The 18,717-nt window shown below is 36.5% G+C and overlaps 1 pseudogene; it reads right to left on the bottom strand.

Annotated features, from left to right (window-relative positions):
* Nucleotides 1-1,982: 1,982 nt before the first annotated feature.
* Nucleotides 1,983-3,031, bottom strand: LOC119468317 (annotated as a pseudogene).
* Nucleotides 3,032-18,717: the final 15,686 nt, after the last annotated feature.

Genomic DNA, 18,717 nt, shown 5'->3' with positions numbered 1-18,717 from the left:
TAGAAATCCATCAGAGAGGTATATGGTAAGATGAGTGCAAGGCTATAAGGCATATTCTTGTTAAATAAGAGCCTGCCCAGGACACAAATTAGTCCTTTTTGAAACTATGGTACTTCCTCAGAGAACACACAGACATCTGATTTCCTGTTTGCCCTGTTCATACATAGATGAATGGAGTTGTCACCAATGCTGGATACCTAAACCTTAAGTGACACTCAAGACAGTCCATCAGGGAGGATGAAAATACTAGAATTTCTTTATATTAATTTTAATGTGATCTGTGTCTAATCATGTGTATATGTTTCTATATATACTCAATGCACGATTAGAGAATCATAGGTATATAGTCTGTAAATTAATATACATACATTGAAGATACATGCTCTAGAAGAAATCAGAAGTGTTTGGAGAGCACCATGTTTTTTTCTGTATACATTTTGTATCACAAGCATATTTCAAAGCAAAAACTGTTTCTATTACAGATTACGAGAAAGATTCTATTTTAGTGGTAAAAAACACTGGTTTTAAAATAAGCTATAAATAAGACATAAATAGGCATCTGTAATAGTGACTATATCCCTGTGTTGTTGCATTCACATAATTTTTGTCTGGGTTACACAAAACAGAAGCAGCAAAGAGAAAAAAAACTACGCATCTCTGATCATCAGGTCTGATTGGCCAATTCGAAAGAGTTCCAAGGAAGAAAACACATGAGGGATTTTCCCCAAGGCTCCAAACTGCAGAGCAAAAGGAGAAAATCATAAGTGATGGCTCAATTTCCACCACAGAGGCGAGGGTCCTGGACCTATAGGGACTGTCCTTGGGAGACACTGTTTGTATGGAATCAAGTCAACTCTTAAGTAACTCCACAGCCAGCTGGAATGACAAGCCTCAGTCATGGCTCTGCATACTCTTGGTAGCTGGGCTTTGCTGTTGATTGACCAAATGTGTCTGAGTAAAAGCGAAGTATCTAGGATGTCTCCCAGATCTCCAGTTTGTGCAGCGAGGGAGATGGTGATACCATTCAGTAAGAGAAGAACCAGAGGAGAATGGGTTCATTTTTAGCAAGTTGAGTTGGAGGTATAAGTAGACCATTTGTGCCAGTTCTCTGAGCCCCCAAATCTACCCTTCTTGCTCTGAGATACTGAAGCCAGACCCCGTAAACATTTCTCCTTTGCTAGCTGGCTCAGTGTTAGGTTTTGTCAACAGAGAGCCCTGGAAGGATACTGCAAAGCCATAACAGCAGGAGAGCCCCCCCACCTTCCTATTTCAGTGTGGCTTTTCTTTGGATATGACAGCCAGTAAATCAGCATGTGGAAAGCCAGGGACACTCACCTCAGAAACCCTCTCAGACCACCTCCAGCCTTGTGCCTTCTGGCAAGTTTTCCAGCACTGCATGTTCCTCTGGCAGCCACATCTTCTCCCAAGAGATGTGGACTTCAGTTTCAGAGAGAGGCGGAAAGGACAGCTCTTTTAAATTCTTATTATTCAGTTTTTCACGCTTATACAGCCCTAGAGGTTGTAGCTTTCAGCATTTACTATTTCTCTACCCCTACAGCCCTCTTTTCCCTCATTTTAGCACTTAATCATCTTTTGCTAGTTAATTCTGCACATTAAAAGTTTTCTATCTAAATTACTCGTGTGGTTTTTAACTTTTAACGGGATCATGACTGATACACTACCCAAGTGGAGATGCCTTTAAAAAGCTAGAGATGTAGTTTTAAAGAGACAGAACTTTGAAAGGAAATTCTTATTTGGGCGTCTCCAGAATATTGCTGGTATTTGTTTTTATGTATTTATGCATTTATTTATCCATTATTTATTTAATATTTTTGGCTGAGTACAGGAGACTTTATTGCTGGCACATGACAAAGTGGGGATCCCTGGGCTCCTCCCTCTTCAGGGGGTCTGCATGGAAACTGTGAGGAGGGAAGATTCTCAGTGTGGTGGGGAACTGAGCATAGCAGGAGATCCATAGCAGCTCAAGGCCTCTCTCTTCCTCTCGTGCTCTTGCTGGTGCTGGTGGTCTGGGCGTCTGATTCCTCAGAGGCCAGGTGGACCACGAAGTCCACCACTCTGTTGCTGTAGCTAATTGCATTGTAATACCAGGACATGAGCTTGATGAAGTGGTCATTGAGGGCAATGGCAGCCTTAGCATCAAAGGTGGAGGAGCAGGTGTCACTGTTAAAGTAGAAGGAGACATCCTGGTGCTCAGTGCAGCCCAGGATGTCCTTGAGGAGGCCCTCTGATGCCTGCTTCACCACATTCTTTGTGTCATCATATTTCACAGATTTCTCCAGATGGCAGGTCAGGTCTTGTACCAACATGTTGGCAGTGGGGACATGGAAGGCCATGCCAGTGAACTTCTTGTTTGACTCAGGGACGACCTTTCCCACAGCCTCAGCAGCATGAGCAGATGTAGGGATGATGCTCTGGAGAGCCCCATGGCCATCACACCACAGTTTCCCAGAGGGGGCATCCATGGTCTTCTGGGTGAGGTGACAGTGATGGCATGGACTGTGGTCATGAGTCCCTCCATAATTTCCAAAGCTGTCCTGGATGACTTTGGCTGGGGAACCACTCGGTGGTAAAGGTGACATTGCTGATTATCTTTTATACTTCTCATACTTTATGACCATCATGAACTGGGAGAATCAGCAAAGGGAGCAGAGATAATGATGCTTTTGGCTCCCCACGCTATGAGCCCCATCTTTCCCCATTGTAGTGAAAATGCTGGTGGACTCCACAGCATAATCACCACCAGTATCTCCCCATTTGATTTTGATGGATCTCACTCCTGGAAGATAATGATGGGATTTCCATTGATGACAAACTTCCTGTTCTCAGCCCTGACAGTGCCACGAAACTTGCCATGGGTGAAATTATACTGGAACATGTAGACCATGTAGTTAAGGTCAATGAAGGAATCATTGATGGTGACAATACCTACTTTGCCAGAATTAAAAGCAGCCCTGGTGGCCAGGTGCCCAATATGGCCAAAACCATTTACTCCATCCTTCACTTTAACCATGATGTCTCAGGGATGCAGCTGGCACTGCACAAGCAAATGTGGCTGTCTGCCAAATGGGAGGAGCAGAGAACCACTGATGGTATTTAAAACTAAACAGTGGATGGTTACTATGAAGAATGTAAATAGTGAAACCATAAGGGAGCTAAGGAGAGAGCCCTGGGACACCATCATTTGTGGGACAGGTAGAAAAAGAACAAAATGGGAAATTGAGGGAATGGAGGAACAGGCACAGTGAAATGAGGAAAAGAAGCTGAGAAAGATTTGTCTTAGAAGTTAAAAAGGAAATCAGGGGAAGCCAGAGGCAGAGAGAATTTTAAAGAGTGATCAATAATGCAAATATGACAGGGTTGTAACTCAATTCAGTTAACTGAAAACTCAAAATGAAGTTAGGAGTAATCTTTTCAAGAACAATTTTAGTACAGTGGTTTGAGAAGTCAATAAGAAGAGAGCAAGTAGGCACGACAAATTAAACCACTTTTTTTGCTAAACTTGAAACAGAGAGAGTAGCATCTGGCACAAGGACTTCACAAAATCAGTGCCTCATCTCTCTTCTAGTTTATGTTCATTGTAAATTGGGCTGATTTGAGTTAAATGAATTATCTGTAGGTTCTTCTACCCTTACATGCCTCTTCAGGTATTTGGTTTTGATCTGATCACTGCTCACTTAAATTATCATTAGAAAATGAACAACAAAAAAGAAAAAACATAGGAAGCTAAAGGCAAGTTTTGTTTTAATCTACCAGCTCTAGAAGCCAGCACTAGCTAAACTTAATTGTGTTGCATTAAACCATCTCAAAACTTTTTGGTTCATTCATTACAAAACTTAGATTTATCTACAGGTTTTATTTAGCTCTTCTACACACATCTAATATCCTTAATATCATGCCATTGACTTCATTGACCACTACACCATGGTTAATGCAGTGGTGCCAGTGCAGACATTTAATAAATTCTGTGGACCAGTGAGAGTTTTCTATATCTGTTGCTTAAAATAGTAAAACATTATTTTCAGCATGAATTTGATGGTGAAGTATACCAAATGGTTTCAATTATGATTCCATGTTCACATGTTCATAACTTGATTGAAAAAAATGCCTTTGGACTGAAACTTTCCATTCCATGTTCTAACTCCACCCAAATATAGTTATTTTTTCTCCTCTGGAAAATCTGAGGGAATCCATATGATCACTTATGAATGTGGAAAAAATGCACTCTTTCAAATGTTTAACTAAATAAAAGGATTGACAATTACACAATATTTAATATAAACTTCCCATACATATTTATAAAGACCAAAATATAAATCTAGTAGGCCTCAGAAAAGAGAGGTGTTTACCCATTTAGAGAAAACTCTATTTTGAATGTTTGCTAATTTGAAACTGAAAACTGTTTTATGCAAACACAATAGTAATTTTCACATCAAAAGTGATACATTGAAGTGGCACTGTTGTCTGGGGTAAATACCCGGAGTTCATTGTCTCATGCCAAGATGATTAAGGACATGGACACACACACATATGGAGTGGGAAGGAACAGTAAGTTTAATAGGCAGAAGAAAGGAGAGAAGAGAGCAGCTCTTTCTCTCTCTTGTGAGAAGGAGGCATCCAAAAGGGAAAAGGTGGCCCGTGGTGGACCACAGCAGATTTTATAGGCAGGCTTCAGGAGGCAGTTTCTGATTTGCATAGGGCTTACAGATTCATTTGACCAGGTGTGATGTTTACATAGAGCTCAGGGAAGGCAGTTCACCCCACCCTAATCTTATTATGCAAATGGACTTTTCACTTGACCAGCACCATCTTGTCTGCTCCTTACGGTACACATAGCTGGCAACGGGAGGGAACCCATTTTGAAGATGTCTAGTCCCAGGTAGCTTTTTTTTTTTTTTGCCAGCATTCATGGGTGCAAGCTTCCAGCTTGCTTGTCTAAGTTTGTAGCTCAATTTTACAGGCTGTTCTTTGTTAGAAAATGATTTTGGGTCTACTTTTCATTAAAAAGGAAAACCTCACTAAGGACTCTGATACCCTCATTATTTGCCCTAGTAGTTTCCTTTTAACGCCTATATCATATTCAATTGCCTTTATAATATAACTACAGACTATTAATTTTTGCTAAATAATACAAGATATACTTTGGATATTTGTCCCTGCACAGATATCATTTTGAATTGTTATCCTCAGTGCTAGAGATGGGGCCTGGTGGAAGGTGTTTGAATCATGGGAGCAGATCCCTAATGTCTTGGTGCAGTCTTCACTATAGCAAGTGAGTTCTTGAGAGATGTGGTCATTGAAAATTATATGGCATCTCCTCTCTCTCTCTCTCTCTCTCTCTCTCTCTCTCTCTCTCTCTCTGTGCATTCTCTGTCTGGCTCCTGCTTACACTATGTGATATACCTGTTTCCTCTTCGCCTTCCACCATGACTGAAAATATTCTAAGGCTTCACCAAAAGCCCAGCAGTTGTCAGCACCATGCTTCCTGTAAAGCCTACAGAGCCATGAGCCAATTAAACCTCTTCTCTTTATAAATTATCCAGTCTCAGGAATTTCTTTATAGCAATGCAACAACATCCTAATACCACACATGATGAACCAAAGACCAGATCTGAGAATGGAGATTGTTTTCTGAATTTGCCATGCTCTGTATATAGTGTGTGCTCAGTAACTATTCGCTACCCAAATGCAATTTGTGAAATATGGGAAATAATTTTTTTTAGGGCTTAAAGTTAATCTAAGCTTCAGAAGTGACTTTTTATCTCTTTTTTCTTTAAATGCAGAGAAGAAACAGGAGTGTGGCTTTCCAGAGACACCAATAGAAGAGAATGTTATAAAAAAGGGTGATTTCTCATTAAAGTGAAATATATTTTCATCTATGGATTAGAAAGTTATTGGTTATTCCAGAGGCAACAGTTTCAGGAAAATAGTGGGAATCATGAGCCAGAATGTGATGCTTTGCAAAATGAATTGGAGGGACAAGGAGTAAAAGCAGTGAAAAGATAATCTTCTTTAACCTCTACTTCTACATTGTGTAACACATCATTCAGAGGAGGGTGTTTAACATATGTGAATTGTTAAAAGCAAACACACTGTATCTGCTTCCAAGCCCAAAACTTACAGCATGACTAATGTCTCTGAATCCCTCTATGCACCTCCTTGAGCACGTGCACTCCATTCTCCAAACGTAACCAATAACTGAATCATGAGTTAATCAACCCCTTGCTTTTCTTTCTACCTTTGCCATGCATGCATACACATCTCTAAATAAAAATGTTATTTGTTTTGCCTAATTTGAAAGTTTATACAGGCAGGATCATAAATCACATATTCTTTTGAAAATTTCTTTTAATATAGTAATGACTTTGCAATTCAGTCAGGCTGATTTTTAAAGTGATAACTCATTTTTTACTGATTTTTGTATTCCTTTCAATTGAGGCACTAAAATTGATTTATCCATTCTCCTGTTAATGAATGCTTGAGTTGTTCTCTATTTTTTGTTATTGGGAAAATGCTGATATTCATGATATTATGCAAGTCCCTGGCACATGTGCAAGACTTTCTCTTTAAACATACCCAAGGGTGGAATGACTTTGTCATAAGATATGTGAACATTCAAATTTATTGGGAATTTTTCTTTTTTTAACCAAACTGATGACCAAATTAATAATCTTACCATTTGCCCAAAGCTTCTCCAATACTTAGCATTATCCAATCTAGTGCACTTTCAGTTTTCATTCTCTTGAATACACATTTGTTTAATATATTTTCTCTTGTTTTCACCATTCAAGATGGCCCCTTTGGTTCAATCCTAATTTCCTCTTTTCTATTTTTTGTTCAATACTGTTTACTCTTTTTTGTTCAATCCTAATTCATGTTTATTTTGCCCTCTGGCGGCAGTTGCATTTATTCAATAAATTTGTAACCATTTTTATGTATTTGTTATACTAACTTTTTATTAATACTACCTGTTTCAAATATTTTCTACAAGGTTGCAATCTCTCTTTTTATTCTCTTCATGGCCTCTTTTGAGTAACAGAAATTTAAGGTTGATGTCAAATTTATTAATCTTTTGTTTTATGGTTTGTGCTTTTTCTCTTTTTAAGGACCACTCCACTAACCAATTGTTGGCCCATGTTTTCTTCTGAAAGTTTTGATTTTTTTTTAATCAAGATCTTAATCCATTTCAGATTAAGGTTTTAGTATGTAGTATAAAGTAGGGATTTATTTTCGTGTTTCTTTTCTCTCCATACAGAAAACCAATTGTTCTAGTAATATACTGTATTCTGAGTAAACGTATCCTTTCTGCATAATCTACAATTCCAGCTTCATTATAAATCAGAGTTTCAGCTATATCTGTGATTTTTTCTAGGCTCTCTGTTCTATTTTGCCGGTATCTTATTTTACCCCTATGCTACACTTTCTGTAACTTTATATGAAAAATTTTGATACATTGTTAGGAAACTCTATTAATATTGTTTCTCAAGAGTGTTTTAGTTATTCTTGGTCTTTTTCACTTCCATATATTGTCTTTTAAAGTTCCACTAGAAAATCCTACCACAATTTTTACTGCAATTGCATTGAATATAAATACGTATAGATGTGTGTATATATACACACACATATATAAATATACATATATCCACATGTAAATATATAAACTAGGAGAGAATTGACTTTTATTATTACTTCTTCCTATCCATGAGAATGATCTGTATCATTTTATTTAGCTTATAATTAATATATTTCAATTATGTTTTATTATTTTATTATTTTATATATACAGTTCTCATATTTGGTAATTTGTATTCTCAAATATCTTTTTTGTTTATAATTATAAATACTTTTTATAATTATATTTTCTAGCTCTAGTTTGCTTAATATTTGTATATTACTTGTGTACCCCATAAACTTAATTAACTTTTATTAATTCTAATATTTTTTCTTTACATTGTTTTGAGTACCTGATAAAGGTAGTGACATAATCCATAAAACTCAGCTTTTTTTGGTCTTTCTAGTTGCTATACAACTTATTTTTTGTTTTGCCTTATTTCCTTAAGACTCTCAGTTAAATGTTAAATAGATGTGATTATGGTGGTTACTACTGATCTTAAAGAAAATAATTTAAAACTTTATCATTGAATATGATGTTTTTGTACAACTTTTTAAAATATACTATACTGAGTATATTTTACTTCTAGTTTTTCTTAACTAGAAGTAAAAAACTAGCAGAAATGAAAAAGGCAAATGTATAGGCAATGGTTTCAGAAGGAAATTTCAGAATACTAATTGTTGGGAGGTGGCAATGTACTGAGTGAAATCCAACTTATAGTGAGCATAAGGGGCTTTTCTTAACTAGAAAAACTAGAAGTAAAAAAATATCTTCTCCTTAACTAGATACTTCTAGTTAAGGAGATTCTCACCTATTATTAGTTAAAGTTTTGCCTGCTGTAACAGAGATCCAACTTTTAAAATGCCTTATATAAGACAGGAGTTCATTTCTCTGTCACATTAAAGTCTACGCTATTAAGGAAGTCACTTTGTATAAAGCCATTAGGAATCTAGCTTCTTTCTTTTCTCCCACCATCCTATGATGTTTCCTCCTCCACAGAGTATGAGATGGCTCAATATCAGGTTCCTTCTCCAATCAGATGAAGAGAGAGAGATGCTCCCTCCCGTTAAAGATACAACTCTGCAATTCCACAGGTAACTCCAAATTATGTCCCATTATAAAGGCCTTCATCATAGTAACAGCTAGCTTCAAGGGAAGCTCAGTTCTTACCTTGAGCAACTAAATGCCCAGCATCTAATAAGGTGTTGTGTTATTACAAAGAGAAAGAATATAATGATGCAAAAGAAAAAACAACAGACCATGCCACATCCTCTTTTTCTATTTGCTAGATATTTTTAATAATAAATGTGCATTAAATTGTATCAGATCACTTTTATGCATCCAAAGTGAACACGTTTTTTTTTCTTTAAATTCACTAATGAGAAAATTTACACTAACAAGAGTTTTACGTTTTTGAGCCACAGTTGTATTTCTGGGAAAACAAAAATAATTTGGCCATGATTTTTTATACTTATACATTATTTAATTTGGATTGCTAGTATTTTGTTTATCATATTTGCAGCAATATTTATAAGTCATATTGATCTGTAAATTTTCTTATAAATCATCCTTGTCTGGGTTTTGTCTCAAGGTTATATTAGCCACATTAGTTAGTCATTATTCTGACTTGTTTGGTTCTCTGAAAGATTTAGTATAAGATTGTAGTTCTGTTTTTTGAATGTCTGGCAGGATTCACTGGGTAAAAAATTTCTGGGACTGATGTTTTCTTTGTAGGAAGATCTTTTAAATGATGATCCTATTTCTTAAATGGTTAAAACTATTTATTTTTTAAGGAATGTATCCATTTCACCTACATGTCCCCACTTTCTGAAATAACTTATTTACCCACTTTGAGGATTGGCAAAACATGGGATAAGAAACTCACTGCAAAAAGATATAGAAATCTAACTTTTAAGAAAGAATAATGTTGATAGGATAAGTTCTGGAATCCACACTGGATAGAGAAGCAAATGACACTTGCTAAAAGATCAAACAGCTAGAAGAATGAAGCTATTTTTGCAACAGGATATCATACTGAATACAGAGAAAACATTCTAGGAGAAATGAAAAAGGCAAATGCATAGGTAATGGTTTCAAAAGGAAATTTCAGAATATTAATTGTTGGAGGTGGCAATGTATGGAGTGAAGGCAATGTATGGAGGAAGTCCAACTTATAGTGAGCATAAGGGGCTTGGAAATAGAATAGATAGAAGTAAAGACTGTTAAAAGGGGTTGAGACACCAAAACTGAGGGGCCAGTTGTCACAGTCCCATATGCTAAATATGTGCTGATTCAAAGAGGGTCCCTACTCTGATGGAGCTTAAATCCAGGAAGGAAGACAGAATTTAATTATAAATTGAAATATGAGTATAGAAATATGAGACAGTTTCTGAGGGCAGAAACCTGATATATACTTGAGAGTGTGAGATGAGATGGCTTCTATAAAGAAGCGATAGTTGTGTTAAGAGCCAAAGGATGAGTTAACCAAAGATAGAAAGGAAAGCATTCCAGACATAGACAACAGCACAAGCAAAGACCCTTTGGTACAGACTCTTGCAGTAAACCAGGTGAGATCCTATATAAATATGGCTTAAGCTGAAAAGTATAGTGGAGAAAAGTGAATATTAAAGACATTTTTCTGATGTAAAATCAACAGCATTTGGTGGCACACTGGATACATGGAGTAGAACTTGTGTCTGGGGCAATTAGGTAAATAGTAACAACTAATCACTGAATTAGGAAATGCTGGGAAAAGCTTTTCGGGAAAGAATTAGAGCTAGAGAATCAGGATTTCATTCTTGCCCATGTTACATTTGAGATTGGTTTAGCTAACTCCAATGGGAAATTTCCAGTAGGCAGTATGTCTGAAGATCAGATATGAAAACCATCATGAAAGATATTAAATTATGTAGTGGATGGTATATTAAGCAGTGAAAATTAGCAAATTTTAGGGATGGGAAGAATTTCAATTCAATATAGAAAAACTGCATATTTACGAAGTTTTCAAATTATTTAAGAATGGAAAGTGGTCTCAGATTGGACTGGTAGTCAAAAGTGCTTTACTCTTATCTATAATGTTTGAAATTTATAAACATATAATGCAATAATGTGTTATATGTGCAATTTAAACATTATTTTTAAATTAAGGACCAGAAAGACTCTTTGGATTAAATGCAGTGGCTGAGAGTATGGAAAAACAAGAGCATATAATGCAAGGAGAAAATAAAGGCAAATTAAAGTCTTTAGGAAACACAAACAAATACCATACAAGATTGTCATAGGCCAAATATGAAGAAAATAGAACATGGCATAATTTTAAGAAAGGATAGTGTTAACAAGAGAGACTCCATTTATACTTGAAGATCACAACATTCTCCTCTGAGTGGCCGTAAGACCATGGCAACAGACTCTTACTTGGCCCAGAAGGGAACCTTTTTATGTAATCAGAGTAATGTAAGCTCTGTTTATTGGTTTTCAAGTTTTACACTAAACTGCAAAGTATAGAAATCTTAGTTATAGATGTAGCACGTAGTATTACTGTTAACGCTATCTCCATATAAAAGTTAAAAAAGTATTCAACGAAGGTATGATGGGTAACAGGAAAATTCAGGGAAATATATAGGAGCAAGTATTTTCATCTTATAACAAGAAGTTATTGAACAAATAATGAAGATTTATAACACTATTTTCAGAGTTACAAAAGCAACCAACAGAAGAATTCAAAATGATGATACTTTAGAAGAAACATATGAGAGAAAGGAAAAGAAGTATAATTATTTAATTCTTGTTTTTCATACTAAGGAGTCAGAAATAGATAAAGGCAAATTATCTAGATATATGAAAATTACCAGCAGAAGAAAAAAGGTAAGAAAAATGTAAAAGGTTGTCTCTGACAACTGAAATAGGGTATTGGAGAAGATGCAGCAGGAGACTTTTTGATAAAACGAGCATGCACCATCACTTGCATGATTTTTAATGAATAGGCTGCTTCAGTTGCAGGTGTTTGGGGATGGAAGTGAGAACAGGTTACAGAATCTCTGATGTTCAACCCAACCAGGGCTCTATGGCCCCAGAAGATCACCTAGTTGATGTTAAACTTAGTTTGGGCAAAACTCATCAGAGTCAGAGGTTGTGGAGGAAAAGTTAAATATTAAATTTGAACTCAATCGAACATGGACACATAAAATGGTCACCAAGTCATGGAATGGGTTGTGTGAGCCCCTTGAGGCATTCATCCAGTACCGTTTCAGAGAAATTTATATTTCAATCTATTCCTATATGTTAGTTATTGAAAAATAACAGACAATCACAAAAACAAGTTGACCTTTTTGTGTTCCTTGAGCAGAGTTATGAAGGAACCTCATGCCTGGGCCTCCTGCCAAATAACTAGTTACAAAAAGAGCTAGGGGCCCAGACCACTCCAAAGCTTCACAAGACCTCTCCTCATCTATGAATGGATGAGTGGCCGACTCTGGAGCCCAGGCTGTTGCTTCCCAGAACGGTGATGAATCCTCCTTAGTCTGGTGAGTGTGTGTATGTATGTGTGTGTGTGTGTGTGTGTATATACCTAGATCCCTCACATGCATAGGTCACAATACAGTTCCCACTCCTATGAGAATCTAATGGAACTGCTGATCTGACAGGAGATGGAGCTCAGAATAATGCTGACTCTCTGGCTACTCACTTACAATAACCAAATTGCAATGGGAGGGGGAGAAGAGAAAAGATATATATATATATTATTATATATTATTATATATTGATATAAGAAAAGATATGTATATATATCTTTTCTCTTCTCCCCCTCCCATTGCAATTTGTTTATTATATCAATTTTCTTAATATATCAATTTGCTTACTATCTCATTTGCTTATTTATTTTATTGGCATTGCCATTTACCTGGGATAAAGGTTGTTTATCCTTAAAGGTATTGTATGTGTGTGTGTGTGTTTTCTTCTCCCCTTGCGCATTTCCTGCACAGAAAGGAGGTTCACAATCATCATCCTAGAGCTTAATTTCTCTAGTACCTTAAATTCTGGTGCACACTCCACCCAGCAAATAACACAGAGATAAAAAGACCTGGAGGCCAATGTAAAAGAATACAAAATAATTTTATACCTTTTTTATCTTTAATAAGACCAATAATATTATAACTGCTTTGGCTTTTTGACTTCTTATACTGGGCCAGGTATTTGGCTAAGTGCTTTGTGAAAATTGTCTTCACAACAATCCTATTTAAAAGGTATTTTTCCATTTCATAAGTGAGGAAAATGAGGTCTAGAGAGTCACATAACTAGTAAGAGTCACGGATGAGATTTTTGACATGACTCTGTTCCATCCTCCAGCTGATGCTCTTAACCAAACACTGGGTTCCACAGTCCTCCTCTGCAATCCTGAAACCTCCATTGTACTTCAAAGCCAAAGTCCTTCAGGCATTGAAAAATTTTCACCAGATAGTCAAGTCTGACCTAAACTGAGGTGAGGCGCCTTAGAATCTTTAATTATCCCACTTAATGTGGATATTTATACTTTTATCGTATAAAACTGTACAAATAGTCACCAAGTCCTGGAACAGGTTGTGTGAGCCCCTTGAGGCATTCATCCAGCACTGTTTGGGAGAAATTTCTATTTCAATCTATTCAATCTATTCCTATATGTTAGTTATTGAAAAACAACAAACAACAGTACTACATGAAAATTACCTAGTTGATGTAAAACTTATTTTAGCAAAACCTGCTTTCCTACATGACACTGAGGACATTATGTGGTATAGAACAGGCGTCCTCAGCCCCCAGGCCACAGCCCATATGGTCTGTGGGCAGTTAGGAACCTGGCCACACAGCAGCAGGTGAGTAGCCAGGGTGAGCTTTATTCTGAGCTCCGCCTCCTGTCAATCAGCAGCTGCATTAGATTGTCATAGGAGTGGGAACTGTATTGTGAACTACGCATGTGAGGGATCTAAGTTGTGCACTCCTATGAGAATCTAATGGCTAATGATCTGAGGTGGAACAGTTTCATCCCAAAACGATAGCCCCTGCTCCACCCCCACCCCTCACAATAGCCTAATGTCCATGGAAAAATTGTCCTCTATAAAACCAGTTTCTGGTGCCAAAAAATAGGAAACCACCGTTATAGACTATATAAATAGTAATACTGTCCTAAAACCTGAAATATTCACAATTCCAAGAAACACCTGACTGCAAGGATTTCAGAGAAGAGATCATAGGCCTGTAGATACAGCCTATTTTAATCTTTTAAAAATATTTTAGAAGTCACTGGATCAAACTTCAAAAGACAAACATTTGGCCATGTGCAGGGGCTCACGCCAGCACTTTGGGAGGCCAAGGTGGACAGATCATGAGGTCAGGAGATCAACACCATCCTGGCCAACATGGTGAAATCCTGTCTCTACTAAAATACAAAAAATTAGCCAGGCATGGTGGTGCATGCCTGTAGTCCCAGCTACTCAGGAGACTAAGGCAGGGGAATCACTTGAGAGCAAGAGGCGGAGATTTCAGTGAGCCAAGATCATGCCATTGCACTCCAGCCTGATGACAGAACAAGAAGACTCCATCAAAAAATAAAAAAAGGAAAGAAAAAAAAGCAAGACAAACATTTACAGGTAAAGAAAATAAAAAGGACTGGCCAAAATATCGATTAATCTATGTGATATAGCTAGAAATACACCACTCAATATAGAAAGAGCTTTTATCAAATGTCTGGTTTTCATTTATCTCTTTCTCATAAAACTTGATCTATGAGTGTGGGAGAAAAATATATTTTTTTAAAGTTTGGACCAAAATTAAATGGGGAAATCTTTGCAAATATATTTGCCTCCTACTTGAAAAGTGAAAATTTGTCTTCTCACAAAGTTCAAATGAGCAAAACAAGTGATTATGACTTTCCTCTGATGTGGAAGTGAAATGGTGATTTTGCTCAAGCCAGGAAGTGTTTATGTTTTGAATTAGCCAATAAAGCAAATAATGCTAAAAATAAATGTTGAGCTACAACACATTAAAACAATTACACAAGCGTTATTTCTAGTAAACAAACAGACTTAGATGATGTTATTGCCTTTCTACATTTTTTTTTCCCCAGAAAGCACTAACACATGAAAAGTAAACGGCAATTTTGTGGGTTGAAATGGCACGTCCATGTAAATTGCTCAGTGCTATTACCGTTCCTCTGTACTTACCACATTCATTTGTTACATATGGATATTGGCATTGCCATTGGGCTTCTGGGAACTTAAGAGCTGTTTCTTTTTTTGAATTTTCATTATGAAAATAGTTTAACTATACACCAAGTAAAGGAGACAGTACAAAAAACCAACATACGTCCATCTCCCAGACTAGACAACCATCAGCATTTTCCAAACTTCTTTTTATGCTTTGTCTCTTTTCCCCTCTTTCACGCTTTCACTTTCTTGCTTTTTTTCTCCTCATAAAGTATTTCAAAGCAAATCCAAGATATCATGACATGTTACTCCCAAACACTTCTCGATTAATTTCTTTTGAAAAGATGTATTTTTACCTAATATTAAAACACCAAAAATAACTATAATCCTTTAATGTCAACTAGTACCTAGTCAGCATTCTAATTGTATTCATAATCTCAAAATGCTTTAATAGTTTTCCTGTCCTTACTGACTTGCCAAATGATTGTTTTATTATTTTGAATTGAAATAATCTGCCTGAACACATTAAAATGAAATAATATATTCCTTATCACATGAGACCAATGCAATCTCTATCTTGATTAAGTACCTGGTCAGTGGATTGCACTTCCAGCTTCTCAACTTACTCTCTGTGTGATCTTAGATAGATTATGTATTTCCCAAGTGCCTAACTTTTCTCTTCCATAAAATGGCAAACTATAGGCACGACCTCATAGGATTGTTGTGAGGAGTGAATGAATCTTTGCATATAAAGCACTTACTACAACGCCTGCCACACAGGAAGCCCTGAATGAATTGAGTTTATTATTTTTCTACATTGTGCTTTTTTTTTTTTTTGCATACACTATGTGCCTACTTTCTGGAGTTCTGCAATTTGTACGGTATTTCTAACAGTTTGAGTCTCTGTTTATATACTTAAAGAGAGATGCCTAGAACATAGACACTAAAGTGCAGCCAGAGATTCCTGTACCAAACATGAAATTGTACTTAGCTCTTTCTTGAGCCGAACCAGCCCCTCTGAACAACTATCAGAATCTGCAAAGATCCTTGTCCAATTGTAAAAGCTATCATATATAGACAGAGGGTATCAAATTTGTCCTATACTTGCATCCTTGTTGAGCTAGTACAGTATGGAGAAGTGGAAATGAACTCAGGGGCCTTCAGACAACACATGCTTTCCCTCTGTACCCCAGCTCCCACTTATCTTACTCTCTTCTTCAATGGATTTCTATTTTTCATTTTCTTTACCTGGCCTCTAGTAGACAGTTATATGATGATTTTGACCTCTGTGGTCATCAGTTTCTTCACTTGCAAAATTGTTCTAATAAAACGTACCTCATGAAATAGTTGTGAATCCTCAGTGAAACATCACACTTAAGCACCTTTTTCCTTGCAAGTGCTTCTTAAATGTTAGTCTGTTTCCACTTTGAATAAATTAGGATTGCTCTATTTGTTGTAGAAATGCTATCTTATCCCTTTTGTTGATTTTTTTCAATTCTCTCACTCTGCCTCAGATACATTATTTCTTCCCCACTCACTTTCTTCTTTTTTTCGTTTCTTTGCTCTGCTCTGACCTTGCCTTTAGGCCTTCAGCCAGTCCAATGTGCGTATGACTTAAGAAGGACAAGGTATGAACATGACCACCATTACTGCAACCTACAAAACTATTGCCACCATTCTACATCAACCAAAAACAATAACAGCAACAACAATGACTGCTTATACTCATATAGTACTTTACAATCTTTTTTCTTAATTTTTAATTTTTTTAAGACAGGGTTTCGCCATGTTGGTCAGGCTGGTCTTGAACTCCTGACCTCAGGTGATTCACCTGCCTTGGCCTCCAAAGTGCTTGGATTACAGGCGTGAGCCATCATGCCTGGCCACTTTACAACCTTAAATGGGTTTTCATGTCTCATTACAGTTAATCCTGCTCACAACCCTGTGAACATGACATTATCTCCCTTTTTATAGTCAAGGTAGCCAAGGAGCAGAGATTCATTTTAAGGGTCAAAAGAAGACATTTTTATCAGTATTCTCAACCAGTTTTTAGCCACATCTCAATTAACAATGCAAGATGATGAATTTTTAGTCAGTTGTTTCTTCCAGCTTGAAACTGATATTGAACATCAGGAAGAACCTATTTGTGGCTCTATTTAGTTTCTTTCTAATTGTTGGTTAAAATTACTTAACCTTGAAAGAATATTGCATTCTTTAGAAAATCATTTCTGATTTGAGCAAATATCGCCTCTCCAAATTCCGTCATGGCAGCAGATTTTAAAAGAAGCTATTGCTGAAGTCATTTGAGCATTCTACTTTGGTTCATACAAGGCCCACTCATGGAATGAAAGTTGGGGACAGAAGAAAAAAAACATAGTTTGTATGTGTTAACTTCTCTGTTTCTGTGACAGAGGGCGAAAATGAAGAGGACTGTGAAAGCAAAAGAAATTTCTTCCACTGATGATTAGTAAGCAGTTGTCCAAGTATCCATCTTCACTCAAGGAGGGAGTCAGTTGAGAAAAGCTACCTACAAGGACTTGACTATGGCAACCCTGAGTCTATAATACGTCCCTATAATGGGCTTTTAAGCTGGTAGCTAATAGCATCCAGGAGAACTCCTCAAAAATAACAATAGTAAAGTTATCCTTTATGTAATTTCAAAGATTTATGAGAGATGAATGAATGTACACTGCTACAGGATGATGAGAAAGATATCTAATTAGGATAATTTGCTTTTTGTACTGTACTCTCTCTAATGTATAACTGTGACACTAGTTATTCTTAAAAGAATTTGCTTAAATTACATAAATCCCCAAAATTATACCTTTTCCAGCCTTACTTTTTTATTAAAAAAACAAAACAAAACAAAACACCCTCAGTTGGAAATTTTGACTATAAGTCATTGTTTAAAATGCCCTTGTCAGAAAGGTGATTAGGATGAAATCGACTAGCCAAATATTTATATGATTAATACATATTGATTATCAAATTCAACTGTTTTTTTCCATTCTCTTCCCAAAGGCAACATAGGCCAGGGCATTGTAAAGGTGCATGAAGAATAATAGTGTTTGTAATGGCAAAAACTCTGATGGTGCCATGTTTAAAAAAATTGATTGAGGAAAATATACAAAGGAAAAGGATATGAGAAAGGAAACAATTAAAACTTTAGCCAAAAGAGAGCAGTTGTGGGAGAAATGTGGAAATGGAAGTGATATTTTAAAAGGAAACAAATACCATTTGTTAGAGGTATCAAAGTTCTCTATAAACCATAGAAGTAGACAAAATTCTTGACTAGAAAAACACAATTAAAAACCCAAGAGTGCTAATATGTAGAAACTCATTACTTTGACTATATTAGTTCATAAAATAGGGATAGCTCAAGAGTTGAAGTTCGTTTTTTATCCTCTCTCCGTATTATAACTACTGTTACAATTCAATTGTGCTTTGTATTTTAGCTCTCATCATACTTTATTGAAGTAGTTCGCTGACATCTTGCCACTTCCACTGGATTATGCCTTGAAGGCGGGGACTATACTTACATTCATTTTGGCATCCTTAGCCCCTGGTAATGCATCCACATCTGTGTCACAAACTCAGAGTGGGCTCAGCCTGGAACAGTCTCAAATGCTGTTTACCACCAGCCCCTCCCTGTCTGCTCCTTTTCCTGTCTTCTCTCCCTAAATTAATAGAGTCACTCTCCAGCGTCTCTCAGTATAGAAATATGGTAGCTATCCTTAATTTTTTCCTTTTTGCACCATATATCAAACTAGTCAACAAACAAATCAATTACTTTTTCCGAAAAAAATGTCTCTAACCTGACTTTCCGTCTCCATCCTCACTGCCATCCCTGATTTTGCTGTCTCACTTGAAGAGTTTCAACACAATCTTTTTTTTTTTTTTTTTTTTTTT

Source organism: Cebus imitator, unplaced genomic scaffold (genome assembly GCF_001604975.1).
Source record: "Cebus imitator isolate Cc_AM_T3 unplaced genomic scaffold, Cebus_imitator-1.0 Scaffold411, whole genome shotgun sequence".
NCBI classification, from domain to species: Eukaryota; Metazoa; Chordata; class Mammalia; order Primates; family Cebidae; genus Cebus; species Cebus imitator.
The sequence above is the reverse complement of the archived record's forward strand: the minus strand, read 5'-3'. Positions and strand labels throughout refer to the sequence as shown.